General features: G+C 39.3%; 1 long non-coding RNA gene across 1 annotated transcript; it reads left to right on the forward strand.

The window, feature by feature from the left end:
- The first annotated feature begins 3,844 nt into the window (after positions 1-3,844).
- Positions 3,845-5,155, forward strand: LOC124111321. Its single transcript, XR_006857424.2, has 3 exons — positions 3,845-3,880; positions 4,304-4,411; positions 5,081-5,155. It is a non-coding gene; the product is annotated as an uncharacterized LOC124111321 (long non-coding RNA).
- The last annotated feature ends 19,551 nt before the right edge of the window (positions 5,156-24,706 follow it).

Below are 24,706 nucleotides of genomic sequence, written 5' to 3' on the forward strand. Positions count from 1 at the left end.
CACACGTAAGCATCACCATATGAGTTGTTTTGAACTTAGTATACGTGCCATATCAAATAAGGTGAAGTGAAATATGGTTTAGCGTCGCGTTCAAGATTTTTACACTTATTTTGCGACGTGCATGCACATATGTTTGTGTGGCTGCTCGTAGTAGTCCGGACTGACGCCGATTTTAAAGTGCCAGCCCACTGAGATAACATGAATACCAAGTCAGACTCAACATATTGACCCCGAGCCGACCAGTCCTTGCTGAGCGTCAGGCAGGGTAACTACCATCTTTTATTTTTTGGGGTATGACACGGCCAGAAATCGAATCCCCGACTTTATGCTCTCCCGGCGGACGCTCTTCCACGAAAGCGGCCCCATATGAAATAATGACACATAAAAGGCCAGATTGTTAACTGAGGAAGAATCCTTCCTGAACAACCGCATTAGTACTACCAAGTTTTGGCTTGATACTTAAATTTGAACACAAATGCATTCCGGTTTGTAATAGATTCCAAAGCTCCATGACAATCCGTACAAAGATATATATTGCTGCGTCAAGCAAATGTACCACAAAACGACAATCGCCAAGATGACAACCAAGGAAGGATATTCTTTATATTCGCAGAACATATTTGAGATAAGTGGAATTAATGCATGTGGATTTTACAAAACTACCGAGAGCATGTTTAAGTTATTAGCAAAGTACCTAACTACTTCGTGTATGAAACATTGCACACGTTGGCATCTCACAGCCAGGGCAGTCATTCGATCACACAGTTCCACCAAGCTATCGCCAATATGATACAGAGCAGTCGAACATCATAAAAATGTACATATGTAAGGTGATTTGTGTCTTGGTTTCCTAAATGTAATACATCAGTGTCAAACTGTAACCCATCATGTTTGTATCAATTGCGTTGTTACCTTGTAGCCAAATGATCCACCAATACCTTGTTTCAACCTGTTGCGATACAACAACGTGTGTTATAGTTACAACACACCAAGACGAGTTGTTTGGGCAGTAAGAGCACGGTTTGGCTTGGCATTTGATTGGCAGACAAAAGGACCGAGGGGCGGAGCCCCGAGGTGATCCTTTTGTCTGTCAATCAAATACCAAGCCAATCCGTGCTTTTACTGCCCAAACAACGAGTAGGTGGGTGTGTTGTAACTGACTTGTAGCACGGGTTGCGACGGTCATTCCAAAATTGCGCGAGTTTGTGTAAAATTTAGTGACGTATAATATGACGTTAGATATGACGTCACATGCTTTCTGCCTTCGAACTGTTTTTAACTTTAAATCTAATTGTTAAATCAAGTGTAAACTTTGGAATTTTCAAAGGCACATTAGAAATGTCAACTATTAATTTTCCGAATTTAGAAAATGCGTTCTGTGTCCAGTTGTTTTTATGTGTGACAGTTACATTGTAATATTTTAATTAAGTTATAAACATTTCTATTGTTTTTTGTTGTTTATTTACGTTATTACTCTTGAACACTGTGTACAACACTAAAGTAACATTGTTGTAAGTTTGAAATTTCTCAAGCTAGTAGGCGGGGCTTGCTGATCTTGGCATCAGCCAATGGTAATAATCTTTAACAAACCGTGCTCTTACTACCATGATACAGGACCGCCTCCGTGGTCTAGTGGTAGAGCGTCCGTCCGGAGAGCGGAAGGTCCGGGCCCGGGGTTCGATCCCCGGCCGCGTCATACCAAAAGACGTTAAAAGATGGTACTTGTTGTTACCCTGTCAGGCGCTCGGCATTAAGGGGTTAAAGCAAGGACTGGTCGGCTCGGAGTCAGTATACTGTGTCTGAGTGGGGAATTCATGTTAAACTGCGGCATGGTATCTCAGTGGGCTAGCACTATAAATCGGCATCAGTCCGTTCCAGTACAAGCAACCACACACACACACACACACACACACACACACACACACACACACACGTGCATGCACGTCGCTATATAAGAGCAATACGCGACGTTAAACCCAATTTCACCTCACCATGATACAGCACGGGTAAGATCAAAGGTACCGCTTGCAACCCGTGCTACAACTACATATATGAGACCAGCCTGACGAAGCTCACAGTAAATTGTAACATCAGAAGGAAAGGCCTCTCACAACAGAGTGCAGGTAGTATGGAATGTTTTACCTCTCCATTCAACGTTATATAATGTTCATTATTTCTCCGGAAAACATCAAAAGCAAATGTCTGTGCAAGGACATATCAGTTTTATTTGTTCACTGTAAGACAACACAGTAAATAAGAGTGCCTTAATGTACCAACAATATATATTATGTACAAACATATTTCCAATACCATTATGGGTCATTAATTGTAGTTAATGCATAATTTGAATCGTTATCAGATCTATCAGGTCAAACCTAAATTGATGCGCATAATATATTTTAGTTTACATTTTCACAATCGTTTAAGTTCAATGCGCTTACAATGATACCAGAATGGGGGAACCTGCTTTACTTAGAAAATAACGTAAAGTGGCATTTGTTGCTGTAAGTATCATTTCAAAGACAATTACCAGCACAACAGCAAAGAAAAGTTTAAACAGGTACATATTTTAAGTTACAGTTGCATATCATAGATAGAGCATGCATTGTAACTAACATTTTAGTCACAGGGAAGGGCATCAGCCAGCTCCAGGATAAATATTATATTATTTTTTTTATGTAACGACGCAATCAGGAATATTCCAGCTATATGAAGGTGGTTTGTTGATGCATAATGACCTAACACACAGTAAATAATACACATACTTCCACACCAGCAATTCATTGATTTACCAAGACGTTACCGTATCATGCAAAATTATCACATTGCTCAACAGGTGAAACATCAAATAATGTATATCATATTTGTCTATCATTACATTTTTACATCATTATCAAATATCGTTCTTATACCTGAAACCGAAAGAAAGCGTGCTTTGAGTTTGCCAGTTTGCCAGCTAAATATTATGTGACTTCATGATTATTTAGCAAACAGATCTGATATTTTGTGACTCACTACTTTGTTTGTATTCAAATCCAAATCCACTATGCTTCGGGCGAAAATGTCAGAACGGAGCAACTTGTGACGGGTATTGGGGTTGTGTGTGTACAGCAGGGTATACTGGAAAAGTGGGTGAAAGTAAGTATGAAACATGTGTTGTACATCTGTTTCAGGCAGTCCTACCCATGTCCTCGAAAATAAAATGTTCCGTTAAACATTACACTGTGTATGGGTTGGTTTTGTTAATGACTATATCTATCATAGGAGACAATGTCACGGAAAACACGAACCGCAAATATCCCAATATAGGAAACTCAGTAACATGATGGTCAACGAGACCAATGTGATATCTTGGTAGCCCAAGCCGAACCAAATCATGGGAAATTGAAGATGAACCATTTTCTTCATCATCTTTACCAGATGTTGCAAACTTAGAAAGTGGGCGTCACTGTTATGGCATTGTACAATTACTGCTACTATTGATTTCAACTACCATTATAAGCTCGTGTGTTGTCATAACCTTACATGTTACATATGCTGTAATCTTCATAATCTATCTTCTATCATGGTTAGCCAAGTGACCAAACTAAATCCAGATCTCTAGCCAACTTACGTAGTCCTCTTACATAGAACGAGGTTGTCTATTTAAGTAAAACTTTGATTTTGGTATCTATGTTTTTAAAGACACATACATTGAAATGGCAAATTATCATGATCAGGTTTACCAAGGTGTTTTTCTTTTAAGATCCTCTCAACGGTTGCCGGAATGCACCCCGAGACTGCCACCCCAAAGCCCCCTGTGTCAAAAATAACGGGTCCTATGAATGCCAGTGTTTACCTGGCTATAACGGAGATGGAAGATCTACTTGCAAGGCTGCTGGTACGTAGCACTGATGCATTACTTGTGGCTACATCTGATGTTGCCAAAGGTTACGTTTTATATGTAAAATATATCATGCAAACGTTTTTGAATAAGACTATTCATTTGAAAATGAGACAAAGACACCTTTGACGTCCAAACACCTTGCAATCTGATAAGCCGAACGATCATTTACTTTTGGCGTCTTTCTCTGCTCTTACAACATACAGTCCATTTTGAAAGAATGAACGAAATGTAGCAATCGCCCTAACTAACATCCAACCCATGTACTCAATATGAATTGGGATATATCAGTCTTCATTTAACATAAGAGGTAAGCAACAGTGTCTGATGATTGCTTTAAAGTGTTCTTACTTGCAGAAGGTTTAAAAAGCACTTCTGCCAGTGTCTCTAACAGCGCCCCCTTAATGATTTCCTTTACAGACACATGCCTTGAAACGCCTTGTCAGAATGCTGGGATATGCACAAGTAATGCGACCAACTTCTATTGTAGATGTCTGCTCGGATATTCTGGTCCTTTGTGTGTAAAAAGTATGTAATAGTGCGCCAGTGAAGAAGATGTCCCTAATAAAAACCTTTTGGTCTACACTTGTAGATATACAATGTGTACAAATATGTACATACATGTAACGAAGAAATCTTTTCATATTTTGTCATGTCAGTCGCAAATTAATTGGGCACAAACTGTCAATCATCAGCCCCTCCACCTTACTACGTTCTTATACTACTGCTGTACGTGTCATATCTATAAGTTGACTTAAGGTGAGAATCTTTTTTTCCGTCAAGTGTACGCAACTGATAAAGTTTCTATCCTAACCGAAAAAGTGATCAACCTCTTTTCCGTAAATTGTTGACTCTAGTGTGTTTGCTATAGATTTCCAAATCAGCTCCATTTGGTTTGTTTTCTCACACATTACTGTTTTATCGACTTGATACAGAACTACTGCAAAATTGAGTGTTTGAAACTAAATAATCTGATATTGGTCATACAAAAAAGTGGTTGCTGTTATGGTACAGACATATTAATGAGTAGTTTGATCCTGACAATAGATGGAATTGAGTCGCTCCATTTGATTGCTGGGGACCTATTTTAACTTGGGGCTTCACGAGACGACGAAGAAATTGTCTTATTAATAATCCTGATTCCCAAACATATCATTGCTGGAAATATTTACATACCAACACATGTTATCTTTATAGAATGTGAGCAACAAAAAAATGGACATTCTTCTCATAGAGGACGTCTCGTCATCAATCTCTAAAGAGGAATAAAGGACGATTAAGGATTTTGAAATTGAAATGGTCAGTTATGCCCATATAAATCCCGGCATTGTGGACATGGCTCTGATGGTGTACGCAGGAAAGGCGAGACTAGTATTTCCCTTGAATGCATACAGTGACAACAAGACAGCAGCTGTTAACGCCCCACAACTAGTCGGCGGTTCTACATTCCTCGGCGATGCTATCAACATGGCTGTATCCGATGTGTTTGTGCAGAGCAATGGCGACCGTCCAGATGCTGAAAATGTTGTTATCTTATTTACGGATGGCAAAAGTAGTAAGAAGTCAGACATCGATAAGAACATTGGACGTCTGCTCACAGCAGCAGCTGTTTACGTCGTTCCAATTTCATCAGATACTGACATGGTTGACATAGGCGAGGTAGCTTCAGCCCCTGATGAAGACCATGTCTTTTCTATGAGCAACCCTCTGCCGCTTGATGAAATCAAAGAAAGAACCATCTATGAGCACTGCGGACGAGACGTTTCCCTAATTGAATAGTCTTGAATCGGATGCTCTTTGTCATCTTTAATGAGAATGAAACGATTTGTAATGCTGTTTAAAAACAGTTGCGATGATAAATAATGTGCATATTACACTCTCACGATGTTGGTTTTCTTTGCTTAATAAACAATCACCAAAAGGGAAAATAGATATCACCACACTATCAGAACATGTTTTCTCTGTTATCAACCCTTGGCGTTTGGTGAAATCAAGGGCAAAATATTTATGAACTGTGTGGAAAAGATGTTGGTCTTGCAGAACTGTCTCCAAGATGTATTATTTAAAACAAAAATGTCCTATGTGTCTAGCTACTTTAATACCAATGTCATATGCACTACCGGATGAATGATATCACTTACTGCTGGAAATATAACATATGCAATGCGCCTATAAAACAGAAGTCCCATGTCTCTAGCTACATTAACACGAAGACTTAGTTATTATCCATCTTTTGTTAAGTAACAAATGCCTCCAATCTAGCTACTGTCATGAAAGAGGTATGTGACCTTGTTATAGAACTTGAACTAATCCCATGCCTGATTATTTTTATGAGCACTATCTCTTACAAACACATCATACAAAGTTGTTTCCGTACACATAACCTTAACGTAAAAGCCATACCAATTGAATGCCCCACCATGGTGATGATATATACCTCATCCTACCACAGTGAACACCTCTTGAGTTAACCCAAACATTACACATTTTCCAGTGCCAATTTGACCGTCAATATCAATGACATGAACTTATCATCATAAAACCTTGAACTTCTATATCGTGGTACCACCCTAATGATGACGTATACCCTGTTTCGTTGACATAGAGTAAATGCTTCTTGGGTGTCGACGATGATCTGAACTTGTCCATGTGTCAAAGAAAAATTCTCAGGGCTATAACTTGGATAGACGTGATATGCCATCCCTGTGATGACCATGCGCCGCGTGGTTTCGGAAAACATATCCCTTACGTAGTTATTTACATGGGCCTGCTACTATTACTACAATTGGGAAAAGATGTGCTGTCTGACGAAAACGTTTTTTAACGTTCGCATTCGGTTTATCGTCGCATTCGGGATTATTGCACTTACAATGTATATAATGATCTGCGCGCACCTGTGTGTGCGTGGCAACAAGCCGGTTTTATAGTACTGGCCCACAGAGATACAAAGTCTCATCGTTATTTTGTTCCAGTATTGCCGAACGCCAGGCAGTGTAACAAGTGTCATCTTTTAACGTATTTTGGTGTGACGCCACAAGGGTATCGAACCGACGACCATCTTTTCTCCGGGCAGACGCTCTATCTACGGACCACTGAAGCGATCCAGCCCTGGAAGGGATAATTGGAGGTGGGGGTTGTAGAAAAATAGCAGAAGAAAACCCACGGATCTGTTTTTTTCTTGAGCAACAACCACTTTCTTTGCTTCTCGAAAAGTTGAACAAGGAACTCCTTTGAAAATACACTTGGATTCTAAAATTCCAGATTCAGCTAAATATTTAATTAATGGAATGTTTATTCTTTGATTTTAGCCTTTGCTGAAATAATTGGCCTAATAATCATGAATGTTTATGATTTTATGTTATTCGTACCGCGTTTAAATTTATCATTTCAATTTGTTATTAATTCCTAAACTTGTAAATACCTGATGTGTGTGTTGGCTTGTATTTGTCTTTATGTCGATACAACATAAATTTAAATTACTGATAGTGATTACTCAGAGACCATACAATATAAATAATACAATATTATAGCTAAAATGGATAGAAATATCATTAAACCGCCCACATGTAATCAGAATTCGGCGGGTTAATGTAACTTGATAATGCCATCATATTGCTTGACGACAGGCCATTATCACGCCCGTTGTTAGGTGACGTGATAGGGTTGGGTTAGTGACGTTTTGTTCTATGACATTTCCATATTTTTTTTAAGTGGGTCAGTGACATTAGTGTTGATTGCAGTAAATGTTTAAAAACCGATATTGTTATTTCTTCTTATTTGAAAACAAATTCCATCCATTTTAGCTATAATAACGGCAACGCTATTTTTCAGGGCATTATCATTTGCAGAAGCCCTCTGTCTTTTCCTTCGTCGGGCAGTTAATGGTGTCTGTTGATGTCCCGTTGCACAAGTGCGATTTACTTCGGATGTGGCATCTCACTATCCTCTTATACACACTGACTTGATCGTGACAACCTTTCATGTTCTCCTAGACCGCACCAAACACTAATAATCATCTAAAACACAACGGAACACAATTTACACTGAAACGGCTGTGCGGTACACGGCAGTTTATTTACGAAGCACAACACGCAAGACACAACACACAGTACCATCACATCACTCCATATACCATTATAACATATGTTATAACATATAGAATATAACATATCGAAACATACAGATGGTAACGGTGGCTGAAGCCCGACACACAAAACCAGAGATAAAAAAATTGTGGAAACAAAAAGCTCTGGAACCGTGTTCTCCCTACGAATGCAATAGCACCAGTAAGTGGGGAGTATACAGTATTTGGTTTACCCTTTACACGGGTCAAACATACTTTTACAAATACAAATTATACACAAAAATCCTTATTTTACTCATCTAACATGGGTCACACATACCCAATACAGCAGTATTATAATGATTCTGCCAACCGAACATTTCCAAGACCAAGTATTCTAATGGCTCTGCAGCCTACCGTACATTGTGTAGCAAATGAAATGCAGACATATATACAAAATATTCTAAAGGCTCTGCAGCTACAATACACATGTGATGGTTAACACAATTATACCAATGAGTATTATAACAGCTCTCCAGCATCATCAACATAATTGGCCTGTCAACAGAGACAGATGACCATAACAGAATGTGGCCTCACCGCCACACGTCCACATCTCAAACGAAATGCCTGAAACACATGAAAAAGATATTAGAAACGGAATAATAAAAAAGAGAGAATCAAACATCAATAAATGTACATGTTGTTAATTGAATTGCCGTTAGAGCAAGCGATAGAGGCGACATTATAAAATCCTACCCTTATATACCCAAAGCTTGGTGTTTGTCCGCCAAATAGCCAGCCACGCCCCATCTCTGTAGACATCAGTCTTAGACTGCTCAATGAATACCATCATATGAGCATCATAAAATACAATGTCTGATCTCGTGATCTGCAACAATTCTGCTGACCTAAAAAACCCAGCAATGGCTAATAAGCACATTGACATAATTCTCAAATCATACAGTGATGGATCTGCCATTCTACCATCATACAACGTTTCTAGCAAGCTAATCGTAATTGGCTCCTTCTTACATACATCATTAGCCATTTTACGCCTTGCTGCCTCCAAAACATTACGCATCAGTGAATTATCAGTTGGACTTGCTAATCCAATACAAGTATGAGCATGACGAATGCTATAGAACGCTGTCTGAACTGGAGGTATAGAATCACTGCTGAATTACAGATAACAGGTATAACGCACAGTGCAATGGCGACAATGGCAATGTTAAAGACATAGAATTGACGATCGCCCACCTTTTCCAAGCTCCAAAGACATAGGTATACTTTCTTGTTGTAGAATCAGCTCTACATCCAGCTAAGAGGCCTGGAAGACACCCCTCTAATTCACCGACACCTCTCGGAAGTGTAGCAATCTCATAACTATAGGTTGTCCGGAATATATCTGAAACACACAAAAGACGGTCTTAATCAATCTTAAGAGCTAACATGTTAAATGAAAGATCTCACTCCCTAAACATGCCAACCTTTATTCTACTGGTAACATAAGCCTCCTTTGATCGTGGCAAAAACATCCAATCTCTCACCTGTGTTTGATTGCCCTCGGAACCCAACATACAGGAGGAACCACCCAGTTCATAACGCCACCCCAGTTGACCGTGAAACAGTTCACAACGTCACTTCCAGGACTGCTGTACCTGGAATTAAAACACTGACGTTTAGTGTTATAATATGACGCAAGTCTGTCTGTTTGATGTGGACCCCATTTCCGTTCAATTTGCTGAAATATGGTCTTTGAAATACCTCAGTCACCATAATAAATCATTCTGCTAAGATAGTCAGCTCGCTGATTATCACATCGTGGAATCAACTGCATATACAACTGTATTGACTGTTTTGTACATATTTCAAATATATGTAAAGCCAAAGTTTGCAAATGTATTTTCATGCTGCCTTTCTCAATGATTGACACAACGTTTGCATTGTCTGTACGCCACATAACACGGTTGTTCTTTAGGTTGGGAATAAAGCTCAGTAATGTCAAGTGAACAGCCCTTAACTTCCTCCATGTAGAACTCTGACGAGCTTCCTCCGCAGTCCACTGACCATTTGACTACCAATCTACCCACCAAAACCACTATCACTGGCATCAGAACAAACAAGTCTTGTAATAAGAGATTTATCAACAATATTACCCAGCCAAAATTTCAATTGATGAATACTGTCACATGAAATCTTTAATGAACTATGCCAAGAAGAAAAAATAAGTGTGTCTATGTTTAATGATCTTGTCATAAGCTGTGATAACGGCCCCAGAACCAGTTTCATTCACACTAGCTGACCGACAACAGAAACTACATCACGCACTTTGACATTCTTTGAATTGGATTTTAAAAGGTCAGTAATTGAACACTTCACCTTGACTATCTTCCTCTGAAGCACAGACTTAGTCATATTTGTAGCCAGAATATGAAAATCGAGCCATTCCAAAGGACTGTGAAGGTGCCCATAAAGATTTCTCAACTTTAGGTACAAACCCGGACTTAAACAAGTCATTTTAAATGACAGAACCTGCATTCAGTGCTCTTGATTCTGACTCTGCTGATAATATACCATCATCCACGTTTGTGACTATCTTCTGTCCTTCAAAACCCCACTTCTTGACAAGCTGGCGAGTGACTTTTGTTAAAAAAGTATGGAGCTGTTGTCAGTCCAAAGGGAAGTACTACAAACTTATAAAAATGTGTTTTTCCATCAGAGGCATTCCAAGCAAAGCCCAAAAAGTCAGTATGCCCTTCATATATATCTATATGATGATATGCTGAATGGATGTCAAACTTGATTAGCCAATCATTTGCACTGATATATTCTAAAGCAGTTTTCCCATCTTCAGATTTAAAAGTCTTTTTGAGCACAGATCTGTTTACGATATACTCAGGTCTAAAATCAAGCGTTTCTTACCCGATGACTGTATAGCGACAGATAGAGGATTAAAAACATACGGCGGGATATCACATTCAACAACTATTTGTTTCTTGAAAAGTTCTGATACAGCTCACACACAACACCAGCGTTATTTAAGGCACACTTGTTATTATGCAAGTACATTTTGTGTGACATACACAAAAAATGGAACTTTGTATCATATGGATTATATCTAACACAAAGTCACTTGCACCTATCTGTTGCCAAAAGTTTTCATTCTGTTTCAAACGATTTCTGCAGCACCCTGCTCATATTCAAAGTAATTATCAGTCAGTTTAAGATTACATGCATCGAAACATCACTTAACTGATAGACCTTGGTCTGTGCCCTCTCTACTGCGTGGCGGTTGCTGACGGGACGCTGCTTGACAACCTTGCAGTCTGGATATTTGCGTTGAGATAGGGACAATCTCTTCTGAAGTGGGCACTCGTGAAGAGCAACCTCCTCGTGGTGAGTACTGGGTAACGCTAATCGCTCTTCCCCCGTGTGGAACCGGGGTAGAATATTTCCATAGCACCCCATTGCTGGTCGTAAAAGGCGACCAAAGTGGGCAGCCCGTTAATTTGCCGTGGGTTGCGTGCCTGTGTCGGCGGATGACGGGAGTCTGGTAGTTGAGGGCACTGGTTCCTGGAGCTGTGTTTCTTTGCCCAACACACTACTATGACCCTTACTTCGCCTAGACGGGTGGTAAGATGGGCCCGGTCTTATCAATCGGCTGGTCATGCCAGGCCCTGTGCGTATTATTGTGTATGCACACCTGTGTTGTATTTTAATGTATATTTTGGTCTTGGCCGTGCATTACTTGTGTTACTTCTCAATTTTGGATTGAATAAATTGCCTAGAGTCTTACACCAGAAGGCGGTGGCTCATGGGCCAATCTGGTACTTTCGACCTCTGAGTTCTGTATGTCTTCAATTTCTTGTCATGGGCCGGACCAGCCTGGCATTTTATTTGATAGACAAATACAGCTATTCATGTTGTTTTCAACGAATCAATCTGGTTCGAACCGTTATGACAAGAAAAGACGTCTAGAAGCTGAGATTTTCTCAGCTGATGAAGATTTTTCTACTTCACCAAATTCAAATTCTTGGGCTCGGTTTCTTGTAGTCGAAGCGAGATATGAACAACCATTAAAAATAAACCCTTTTGCCATATGTAAAGCCATTGAAGGTATTTGTGGTGAGGTGAAGAATGTTTCACGTCTCCAGAGCGGCTCTCTTTTGGTAGAGTGTGCACGGAGACAGCAGGCTATTAATCTTTTGCAATGTACCATCTTTGCAAACACTCAAGTTGTTGTCTCCGAACAACGAACTTTAAATTCGAGTCGGGGGATCATCCGCGACAGAGCACGTTGTCTGGCACATATGTCTGAAGAAGACATTCTTGAGGAACTAAAGTGACAAAGCTTCACGTCGGTGAAGCGTTTCACTAGAAAGGATGGGGAGCAGATTGTTCCAACAAATACATATTTGTTCACTTTTTCACTTTCAATCATTCCCCAGTCTATAAAGGCAGGCTATTTTAACATCGGCGTGGAGGTGTATGTCCCCAATCCACTCCGGTGTTACAAATGTCAAAAAACTTGGACACGGCTCCAAATTATGCACTCGTCCTACTGTTTGTCACCGTTGTGGTAGCAATCATGACGGTTTGGATTCTACAGCAGACCTCAAATGTATTAATTGTACGGGTCAACATGTAGCGTCATCCAAATCCTGTCCTTTTTGGAAACGTGAAAAAGATATTTTGACTATCAAATGTCAGAACAACGTTTCTTACCTTGATGCTAAAATTTTTAAACTCTTTGATAGCCGGACACCTTCATCAAAACAATCCTATGCTGCTGCTGCTGCTGCTGCTGCCGCTGCTGCTGCTGCTGCTGCTACGGTCTCTCGCCCTTCAACCAGTAGATCTATAGAATGTCAGACTGACTTGACTTGGACATACTCTGAACATCCGGTGCCTATGACTACAACATCCGAGAGTCAGACAAATCATTCCGTCAGTCCATGTGATATATCTTCAGCATCTCCAGTTGTGACTCAGGCTGTGGCCCCATCACCACCAACTCCGGAAATACCATCTTCTGTAATGTCAGCTCCAAACAAACCATCAACGGAAATGGCAAAAAAACAAAAGAAAAAACAAAGTAAAAAAATTACAACAAAGATCCCCACTGTCACTGAAACATCTGTAACTTTTTCGAGCCTCTTGAGATGGATGTTACCCCATCTTCACACCACAACAATAGTGGTGACTCATCTTCACATTCACGTGAGCGATCTCCTATAGAACCACCATGAATCAATCTAATCTAACTCAATGGAATTGCAGAGAGCTTAGGCACAATTTTAATGAACTACAGTTATTAACAACAGATTTTATTCCATCAGCAATTTGTTTACAAGAGACGTACTTAAAAAATACAGATAAATTTGAATTAAGGCAGTATAGTTCCTATCATTCTTTTCTCCTCCGGTAGATAAAGCTCCTGGAGGTGCTTCTATGTTGGTGCGGCGGGGCGTTGTTCACAGTCCTGTTCCGCTTGACACGAATTTGCAAGCAGTTGCAGTTAGACTTACACTGCATATTGCCTTCACACTTTACTACTTATACATATATTCCTCCATCTTCAAATCTTCAGCGTCATGATCTACAAAAAACTATACGACCAGCTCCCAAAGCCCTGTGTCATCATGGGTGATCTAAATGGGCATAATCCTTTATGGGGAAGTTCAACCATTGATCAAAAGGGAAAAGTGATCGAGGATTTTGTTTCCGATAATGACCTTTGCATTTTTAATGATGACTCCGGCACTTACTTACACCCTGCCCCTGGCACATATTCATCTCTAGATCTGTCTCTGACGGATTATTTTTGTTAAACGAATTCTCATGGTCAGTCCACGATGACCTATGTGGAAGTGACCATTTCCCCACCGTACTTAAACCCATTAATCCCACTGATGATCAACCTTCACTTCGATGGAATTTTTTGAAGGCTGATTGGCCTTTATTTCAATCTTTATGCAAAGATAAATTACAACCTATGTCTTTTCAGAATGTTACTCACCCGATTCAGTTCCCAGATCAACTGAATAAAACTGCTGATGAATCAATCCCTAAGTCCTCTATCAACCCACGTGTTCGTAAACCATGGTTTGATGACACTTGCAAACAGGCTAGGTAATGTCGTAAGAAGGCGGAGAAATACTTCCGTAAACATCCTACTGTCCATAATTTAAACACTTGTCAAAATTTCAAATGCTAAGGCAAGACGTCTATTTAAGCAAAATAAACGTCAATCATGGAGGAAGTATGTCTCCAAAATAAACACTCGTACTCCTATGTCCAAGGTATAGAACATGATCAAAAAGATCAAAGGCAAGGGATCACATTCTACAGTTAACCATCTGAAGGATGGCGATACTTTACTACCTGATAAAACTGCTATTGCCAATAGACTTGGGAAAACTTTATCTCAACATTCGTCTTCATCAAATTATGTTCCTGAATTTCAAAAATATCGGCTCCAACAGGAAAAGAAAAAAGTAAATTTTACATCTGATAATGGTGAAGATTACAATAAAGTATTTTCACTACATGAGCTATATACTGCCTTAGGGCAAGCTCATGATACAGCAGCAGGCGCTGATAATATCCATTATCAGCTACTGAAACACTTGCCCGAATCATGCCTTGAAACTTTGTTGACTATATTCAATGACATTTGGACATCAGGGACGTTTCCACCTTCATGGCATAATGCCATTGTTATCCCAATACCCAAACCTGGGCGGGATCATTCTGATCCATCAAATTACCGACCTACCTCTCTAACTAGCTGTGTTTGTAAAACTATGGAACGCATGGTAAATAATCGATTAGTGTGGTACTTGGAAACAAATGATCTTCTTACCAATATACAATGTGGTTTCCGGAAAAACAGAAGTACTATCGATCATTTAGTGCGTTTAGAATCGTTCATTAAAAATTCCATTGTAAATAGACAACATGCTGTATCGATCTTTTTCGATTTAGAAAAAGCTTACGATACAACATGGAAACATGGTATTTTAAAGGATCTTCATGATTTCGGATTAAGAGGCCGCCTGCCTCATTTTATATCCCAGTTTTTAACAGACAGGCAATTTCAAGTCCGAGTGGGTACAACCCTGTCTGATCATTATAATCAGGATCAGGGTGTCCCACAAGGCAGTATTTTGTCTGTCACTTTATTCAGTATAAAAATTAACAGTTTGTCAAAAGTTTTAAATGATTCAGTTGATGGATAACTTTTTGTGGATGATTTTAACATATCTTGTCGTGGTAAAAATATGCACACAACAGAAAGGCAATTACAATTATGTCTCAGTAAAATTCACAAGTGGTGTCTAAGGAACGGGTTTAAATTTTCAAAATCAAAAACTAACTGCATACATTTTTGCAGGAAATATAAACCGCATAAAGACCCTGAGCTATTTCTAAATGGCACCCCTATCAAAGTGGTGAAGGAGGCAAAGTTCTTGGGACTTATTTTTAAAAACCATTTAACTTTCCTCCCACATATTAAATACCTAAAAGCTCAATGTCTGAAGGCACTCGACTTATTGAAAGTAGTTTCTAATTCAAAGTGGGGAGGGGATCAAACAACCCTCTTCTTACACTTATACAGGTCACTAATCCGTTCAAAACTTGATTATGGCTCCATCATCTATGGTGGAGCCTGCAAAAGTAATTTACAAAAACTCGATACCATCCATCATCAAGGCCTGACGCTTTGCCTTGGAGCCTTTAGAACGTCTCCCATTCACAGTCTCTATATAGAAGCAGATGAGCCTTCTCTTAAACAACGCCGTTTAAAATTATCTTGACAATACATCACTAAATTATATTCTAATCAGTCCAATCCAGCTTTTGAATGCATATTCAATCCTCTCTACGAAGATCTTTACAATAAGAAATCAACACTCACTCCACCACTCGGAATTAGAATAAAATCCGCAATATTAGCTTCTAATATTCAACTCCAAGATATAGCTCCTACTAAACTTTTCTCATCTCCTCCTTGGCAAATGGTAAAGCCAGAGGTAGACCTTACATTAACAAAACTAAAGAAATCAAATACTAACCAATTAATTTACCAACAAGAATACAATCAATTAAGAAACAATTATGACACTTATAAATCTATATTTACAGATGGATTCAAGGATGGTGGCGCAGTTGCTAGTGCCACTGTCATTGGATCCAGAACAATATCTTCACGTTTACCTGATAACAGTTCAATATTCACTGCAGAAGCAAACGCCACTTTTACAGCACTTAAATATATCAGTAATCAATCTAAACATAAACAATTCATACTGTTTTCAGATTCTCTTTCATGCCTTCAGGCGATTAAAAATATGTCATCCAAACATCCACTTTTAATAGAAATTCTCGAATTATTTAATGATCTTGCTACTGGCCAATATGACATCGTCTTTTGTTGGTTACCAAGCCATGTTGGTATCACTGGTAACACAATGGCCGATGCTGCTGCTAAAGCAGCACTCACCAAATCTGTGACACCACTTCTCATACCCTACACTGATTATAAACCTACAATTAGATCTTACATTCGTGATCTGATGCAAAAGAAGTGGGACACCCAAGTAGGTATCAATAAATTACATCAAATTAAACCAAATATCGGTTACACCTACTTGGGCTGTCAGTCCAGATTTGAAGAGGTCATTATGCGACGATGTCGTATTGGCCACAGCAGATATACAAATGAAAACTTATTGAAAGGTGAGGATCCTCCGTTTTGTGTCCCTTGTGATGAAAGAATCACGGTCAAGCATGTCCTGCTTGACTGCATTGATTTTTCCATCACAAGGGATAAATATTTCAGTGTTAAAACAATTAAGGACCTTTTTAATGATGTTAATTCTCGTTTAATATTATGTTTTTTAAAATAAATCGAACTTCTTCATAAATTTTGATGTGTTAAATGTGTTATTTTACATGTTGGTAGTGCTTATTTATAACTGAGATTGTTGGTGGCTGTACCCTCGAGGGGGGTTAAAGTAATTTAAAATTATTGTCCCCCTAAGAGGGTATGTAAGTCCCTCATCATTCAAAGTATTGTTATGCATGCCAGAATTTTAAAACGTAGGATTTTTGTCATTTTATTATAAGGCTTAACTGGTATACTATCGCCAGTGACTGAAGGGTTGATATAAATCCTGCCAGGGCCATGCAGGAAGCAAAGGTACTGTAAGTCCCCATGGTCCCTGGTGTGGTGATCTCCCTTTAGTTACTGACGATCTCTAGCCCATTTTTATATTGTGTTGTTCCTTAATACTTAATGCTTTTAAATGTTCCGCAACTAGTTTTAAATCGTATCTGTGATATTATAGTTCTCATACTGTCCTTCGATGAAAGATTTTTATAAAGTTTAAATATATGTATATTTCATGTATTTCATATAAATATTGCCGATGTGACGTAAAGCATTAACTCACTCACTCACTCTTCTGAAGTGCGTGAATTCTCCGTAGTGAAAACATGATCCTTGTCGCTGACCTTTGCCTCAAAAAAGCTGGTTGTTGGTTGTTGGAATCTACTGCACACCCGAAGAAGCAGGTAAAGCAAACTGCACGGGCTGTGTAGTGAAAGTTGTGGACCTGGCTCTTGACCTTGTCGAATACGGCTCATTCCGATTTCGTTTTTGCTTGATTTTTCTCACTGCTTTTAAATCAGCCCTTGTAATTTTCTTATCATCGTCAGAATCATCTGCTAAATCGTTTGTCACGTAGTTTCAGACTGTTTCCCAACCACCTTCTGATGAATCTGCAATCTTGATTAGCTTGTTCCTCTGCTGTAATCTCTGGATCTCTGAACCAATAGCACTATCAACTTCTAATAAAGTTCCAGAGTATGTTAACTGTTTTATTTTATTCAACCTGTCAACACACTCTGTGTTGAAACCAAACTGAATTTTGTTTCCCTCCCGTGACCAGCTGTATTCTTTTTAGGCTTTTATTTTTCTTACGTCTTCAGATGTCTGCAGAAACTCTTTCCGTATTGCTGATAACTTGGAATCGATTGCCAATTCAATTTCTGTCTTGTTTGAATTTAGCTGATCCAAGATGGTGTCTAGTTTTGTCGCGGTTGATTCATCAGTCATGTTGTTATTTGAACTGCCGTGAGAGCAAGCGAGAGAGGCGATACCATAAAATCCTACCCTTATATACCCCCAAATATAATTTTGTTTTAATGTCAACAATGTTGATACAATATATTAACATGATGACCCCCAGTTGGATCAAATACTAGTAGGTCTATACACTCTTCAAAAAAAGAAACACACGGGTAGTATGTAGTGCATTGAACCTGGCTTCCCAAAAAATCCGGTATATAAATTGGATATATGTTATTGGAAAATGTTGGTTGGCCGGATATTCGAAAAACGGTGCGTCAAAACGCAGCCATTGTCTATTTGCAATGTCTTAAACGGCATTGGTTTCACATTTGTCCACGGAGGAAAACGTCATGGAGGAAAACAGTAAAGCAAAATGCACGTGTAAGTGTAACTCGTGGTAGTGGCTATAAAAAGGCAGCATAAGGCAATAACTTCAATTGTCAAATTGAGACTTAGCGCTGCCGACCGGAGCATCGCCATAGGACGTATCTAAAGAGGGGAATCACAGTCCTCTGTTGCACGGCACTTCAACGTTCATCACAGCACTATTTGCCGCCTTTGGGACCGATACACACAGTTCGATTCCACTGCAGACCGTCCGAGAACCGTCTGACCAAGAGCTACCTCCCGCCCCCCCCCCCCCCCCCCCCCCCCCCCCTCCCTGCACAGGATGGCTACAATGTTCTATCTACGTCATGCCACAGCTACGGAGACTGCAGGACGCATCCCTGGTTTGAGGAGGATATCGGACCAAACTGTCTGTAACCATCTTCGCGAGGCTGGAATCCGACCTAGAAGACCAGTTATGGTCCCTGTTTTTCAACAGATCCATCGACAGCGACGCTTGCGCTGGTGCCATACCTGACAGCCTTGGAATTTGAGAAACCGGAGACGAGTGTGGTGTTTAGCGATGAATCACGAATTCTTCTTCACCGGCGAGATGGAAAACAACCTGTTAAATGTCGTCGAAAAGAGCGTTTTCCCCCACGTTGTGTACGTGAATTCGACAAGTTCGGTGGCGGTAGTGCCATGGTGTGTGTGTGTGGTGGTTGGATATCCTACACAGCTCATGTCACGGTAAACTACCTTCATAACGCCAACATTAACGCCTTGCGAGATATCCAGATCTAAACCCAGTCGAACACCTCTGGGATGAACTCGATCGACGGTTACGTCAACGTCAGAACACGCCGCAGACACCACAAATGGCCAACGCGTTACAAGCAACATGGCGCAGTATTCCGAAGGTCAGAATTCGTACACTTGTCCAGTCAGTGCCGGGGAAATGCAGGGCCGTGACTAGATACTGAGTTCAGCGCAACCTTGTGGCCTTATGTGACATGACAACGAACAGTTTTCCTTGCCTTTGTACAACGGCAACATGTGACTATCGAGCACCAAAATTTCATATTTGTATCTATGACATTAGATTGAATATAATAAGTCTCTTGTGAAGCATGTCAAGATTCATGAAGAAAACGATTTAATTTTGTTGATGATTCTGTACTGCTTGACGGTACAGAAATGAGTGGCAACTGAGCGAAGTGCCAGATCAAATCGGCCCAGAGTAAGACCATTGCATCGATTTCATGTACCGTGTGTTGAGTCCTTGCTTGGGTGACGTCAGCTGACTTGAAAAGTTGAACAGAAGGCTTACTGTTTGCTGCTCAAGACCAGTCAATTCCCAATTTTGCATCAAAATGTAAATATCAAATGTAGATGATGCAATGAATTTAATGAGACTGTCCAACACATTGTCAGTGGATGCCCAGCTTTGGCACAAACACAGTATCTTAATCGACACGATGTCGTGGCTCGATCATTTTAAATTATTACCATCTTCGCCATGCTTGTGTTTTGGACATAGAGGTCCATCCATTGTACGACCTGATTTTGTCATTTTTGTTAATTCCAATGAAATCATTTGATAACATTTAATCTTTTGTCCCTCTTGACACTAATGTGATTGACAAGATTCAGGAAAAACATAGCAAATATGTGGAAAAATGGTATGATCATGACCGCCGTCTAAGAAAAGGACAATTGCTGGATGACATAAAAAAATCTTCAGCTATGACGTCGTTCTGGTGTGATCGAACGATATTACACCACAATAAGAATCGAATGACGTAAACAATACATCTAAGTGCGTGATATTTGCATAAGTGCACAAATGACTTTTATCACATTAGTTATTTCTCACCCCAAAGAGGTTATCACGCGAGTGTGCTTGGAGATAAACATATGGTGTGCATTTCTAATAATACTATCTACCATCCCCAAACGCAAGTGATAATCTCTTTTTCATAAAATGTCATTCCTCAGTTCTGTGCTTGAAAAATCTCTTCTTGGAAAGTAAGTTTTCGTGGAATGTGCGCAATAATATATATATTACGTCAGAGGGGAAGTGATGTGTCAGTCGGACAGTGACAACAGTCAATAAAGTGGAACAGGTTTCTTATGCATTGGCGTAACTACATATAGGCAAAACAACAACTGCCTGCACAAATTGTTTCTACTTGCATTTCGCGGCAATCAATCGGAGTTTGCCTGTCCTGTCATAACGTTACGAAGTGCAGTCAGATGAACACACAGCGACAATACAATACAATTAACAAGTAAGAAAGGTAACAATTCGGACATATTTCGGCCAAATTTGGGGAATTTGGGAATTTTAATTTGGGGAAAAGGTTCCAAGCCGCGGAGGTCTACAAGCACAGACATGGAAACTGATCCCGATAGGCTAGTGGCCTCGCTAAGTTTTTTCGCGATTTATATGTCCAAAGTTGCCAATACTTGTAAAATGCCTCAGCTACGTCATAGTTAGACACTGATTTTTAGCATATTAAAATAGTCTTTTGATATATATTATTCCAGTAGTTTCTCCAGATTCCCGATGGTTAATTCTAACTCGATCGCCTAGGAGACGCCATGTTTGTTTGTTAACACTGAAAATAGTCCCCACTTGACATTTGTATTTGCATATCGTTTTAACCGTTGGTTTTATCCTACCAAGAACCCTACCCATAATATGATAAACGGGGTCTTGCAAAATACTGATACTTAATCTACATAGCTCAATATTTTCAAGGCCCATAAAAGGTAAATACAAGACATTCTTACTGCGCCCCCTCCACTACACGAGGAACAATGTTTGGTATCCGTGCTCTGCAAGAAAGGTGATTTTTCAAGGTAGACAAACTTTTTGTACAGTTGAATGTAACTACATCCTAAGATACTCAACTGTATTAACACTGCCTCATAACGGCGTGTATGCTTGTGTTCCGTGTCGATTCACAAAATGAAACAATATGCTAATCCAGAAATCTGTACGTAAAAATACTTAGCGTAAAAACCAACAAAATCCGTAAAGCCATCGTAACACTCGTAACTGCACGTAGAGTGCTCGTAATAATTCGTAACAATCCGTAAAGCCATCGTAACACGACCCAAATAATATCGTAAACAACACGTAAGCACTCGTAATAATCCGTAAATAATCCGTAAACAAATTTTTAACTAACCGTAACAAATCTTACAAATAATTGTTACGAGTCATTCACGGATTCTTGCGAGCAGTTTACGGATGGTTACGTGTTGTTGCGAGCGGTTTACGATACTAACGGATTGTTACGAGTTATTTACGAACAAATCAATCCGTGGACAAACGTAGGATGATTTTTGACATGTCAATAAATTTGCTTCTCCTTCCACGGATTCTTAAGAGTGTCTGCGAGTTGTTGCGAGTAGTGACGAGTTGTATACGGATACCAGCGAGTTATTTACGGATGCTTGCGATTGACTACGAGTTGGCGATCCGTAAGGACTCGTAAGAAAAATCCGTGTATGTGAAAGGGGTATTACACACAAAAATCAATAGATGATATGCGCGGATCAATGCTCATGATATTAATCACTGGATTATCTGGTCCAGACTATTATTTACAGACCGCCGCCATATGGATGGAATATTGCTGTGTGCGTCGTTAAACAAGAAACAAACCAAACCACAGATGATCTCTATAATTTACTCTACCGGTTTCACCAATGTGATTTTCCAGAGATATATATCACTATATTTTGTAGATGATACAACAGATGGGTCACTACTTACAACTTGGTCAGCTCTGCGAATAGGTAAGCAGTTACAGTATGATTGACGACCAAATTGCTTCTATTAGACACCCGGGCATCTATTTCTTCCACGCAAGGCGTTGACCCGGCGTCTGTTCTCTTTAATGCTGATGTCATCATGAATTCTTAGTTACTATCTTACTGAATCCTGTATTCTACACATACAGGAAACGGTCATTAAAGTTTCAGTATATGTGACGACATATACTGTAGTTGTTCAATATACAGCCTTGAATAACGAACCGGCTGCTGTCTTTCGTTATTCGAAAAACGAATGAACAAAAAGCGAAAAAAGAAACCGCTGCTACCTTCTGTCTCACTTCTAATTTGCCAGCCTAGTGTACTGCAATCGTTATATAAAATACCGTATATACACATGTGGTCCTCTTGATATACAGACGATATCGTATTATCGTACAATAGGGCGAGCAAAGAATCCCACAAACACTTGTACGGTGTTGACTAATAAGGACTGTAATGTGAGCGAATCTGGAATTTGAACCCATGAGTAGTGGTTCCATGACTGTGGTAGGCACTTTATTGTGGCAGTCATGCATGTCAGAAGTTTGGTTAAGCGTTTTCAATAGTAAGCAAAAACGTGTATTATCAACTGCCTACCTATGTTGAAAATAATCTCTTTTGTAATCAGCGGAAATCGTAATCTACAAGAAATTAGTTCCATCGTATTCCGTTGGGTTATATATATCTATAACACGATTCCCCACGATGGTTCACAGTCTCAGACCGTGGCTTCATGCAATTAAATTACAAAACTGTCATTCTTGGCATGAACCAATCACACTTCTTTGTTTTTGACAGGCTTTTGTAACCTGTTCTGTCAATAAATATTGTGATGTTTACCACATCTTTTAATTCTGTAACAGTAGGACAAAACCCGGAAGTTTCTTTCCATCAAACTTGGTCATAACGACAGATCGTCGATCTCCGAAGAAAGAGCTGATAATAATTAAAACTGAAAATAATGAAATTATGTCATGGCCTACTTTTCCAAGGTAGACTCTTAAAGCACAGGACCATTAATGAGTAAACAACACATGCTTGATCCCACCAATGACGACGTCCGAATATGTTAAAGACGGTTACATACAATCTACAATAAGGCCAACATGCATTAAATTGATTCAGCAGCTCAAGGCAGTTGAGACATTAAACCTTATTTTCAGTTATCAGTTACTCGGTATTAATCTTGTTCGTCTGTATTTTCTCATGACATGTTTGTTTTAATTAGATGATTTCAATTAGTTTAGGAACCAATCAACCTGTGATCCAAAGGCTGTGTGTACCAACAATCCAGGATCATGCTTGTGCGGATTTGAAGGAAATGGATCTGTTAGTACAGGTAAAGTATAGCAACATGCTGTAACACCTTAGCTTATATAGCAATTGCGAATGTGTGATTTGTTATTTAACGCAATACTATCAATGTTTTAAAGACGTCAAGCAAAAAGTTTTACATAAACAGTATAAGCGTGTATGATTGCATCAGAATTTTATATAGCCTCAGAGATCAATGTTACATAAATTCAAACCACAATATCAAAGAAAGCCACGTTTGAAATATATTTTTATATATAACTGTTATTTTTTATGTGGCCTCCTGCACGCAACATCATATTAAAGTGAAGGCGATTTCTCGTAACTGATTATGGTATCGCCTTTCAACCATTATATAAGCTGGGATAAATTCTAGATCAGTAACATTTTCTGACAATCATTGGTTTGTTTGGTGAAATTCGATTTATTTACAGGCCACCGTTGTATGGAAGTAACAGTGTTGTGCGCCGCAAGTCAACCAACAAACGCTTACGTTTTTATGCAAATTGTGGAAGCGGTAAAGCAAGATATTCTTACCTTTTTTCGCAAAGACCAGGTGTCGTCAATGATTTTCAGTGATCCATTCATATAATCTTCACCAATATGTTGCCTTTCATAGCTAATGAATAATCGAGACTGATTATTCTCTGGCGTCACCACCGTCGAGATTCAGATTTGGAATGATTACCTGTATCAAATCCCAACGAGGCGCGCTTTAAGCCACGTGATTGCTTAGCCTTGACGCATTATTTCACAGACCGCACAGCTGGAATGTTGCGCTTAAATAGATATAAAGAACCCATTCAGTCGGCTCTAAGCTGTAAGATGAAAAATTCATAAAATTGCCAAAAGATCTGTGGCTCAACTAGATATTATTTTTTTAAAATGTCAACAAAGACCAGACACTTAACTGAAGTTCCTGTCAACTTAAAATTTTATTTTATTTCTTAGGTTAATACTAGGATGCAAGTACTTAGTAAACAAAAGAGTCTTAATCGTTTAATGGTTTAAAATAAGTATTTTTGTTTCAATCTTATTACATGCACAAAGTTTAGAAATGAGTTTCACTAAATTTGGTTCAGATTTATCTATAGCTTCAGCAAAATAGAAAGACAGTTGTTCCTTTAATGAAAGATTGAATGTCCTAATA

Source organism: Haliotis rufescens, unplaced genomic scaffold (assembly GCF_023055435.1).
Source record: "Haliotis rufescens isolate VD_foot unplaced genomic scaffold, xgHalRufe1.0.p SCAF_15, whole genome shotgun sequence".
Lineage (NCBI taxonomy): Eukaryota > Metazoa > Mollusca > Gastropoda > Lepetellida > Haliotidae > Haliotis > Haliotis rufescens.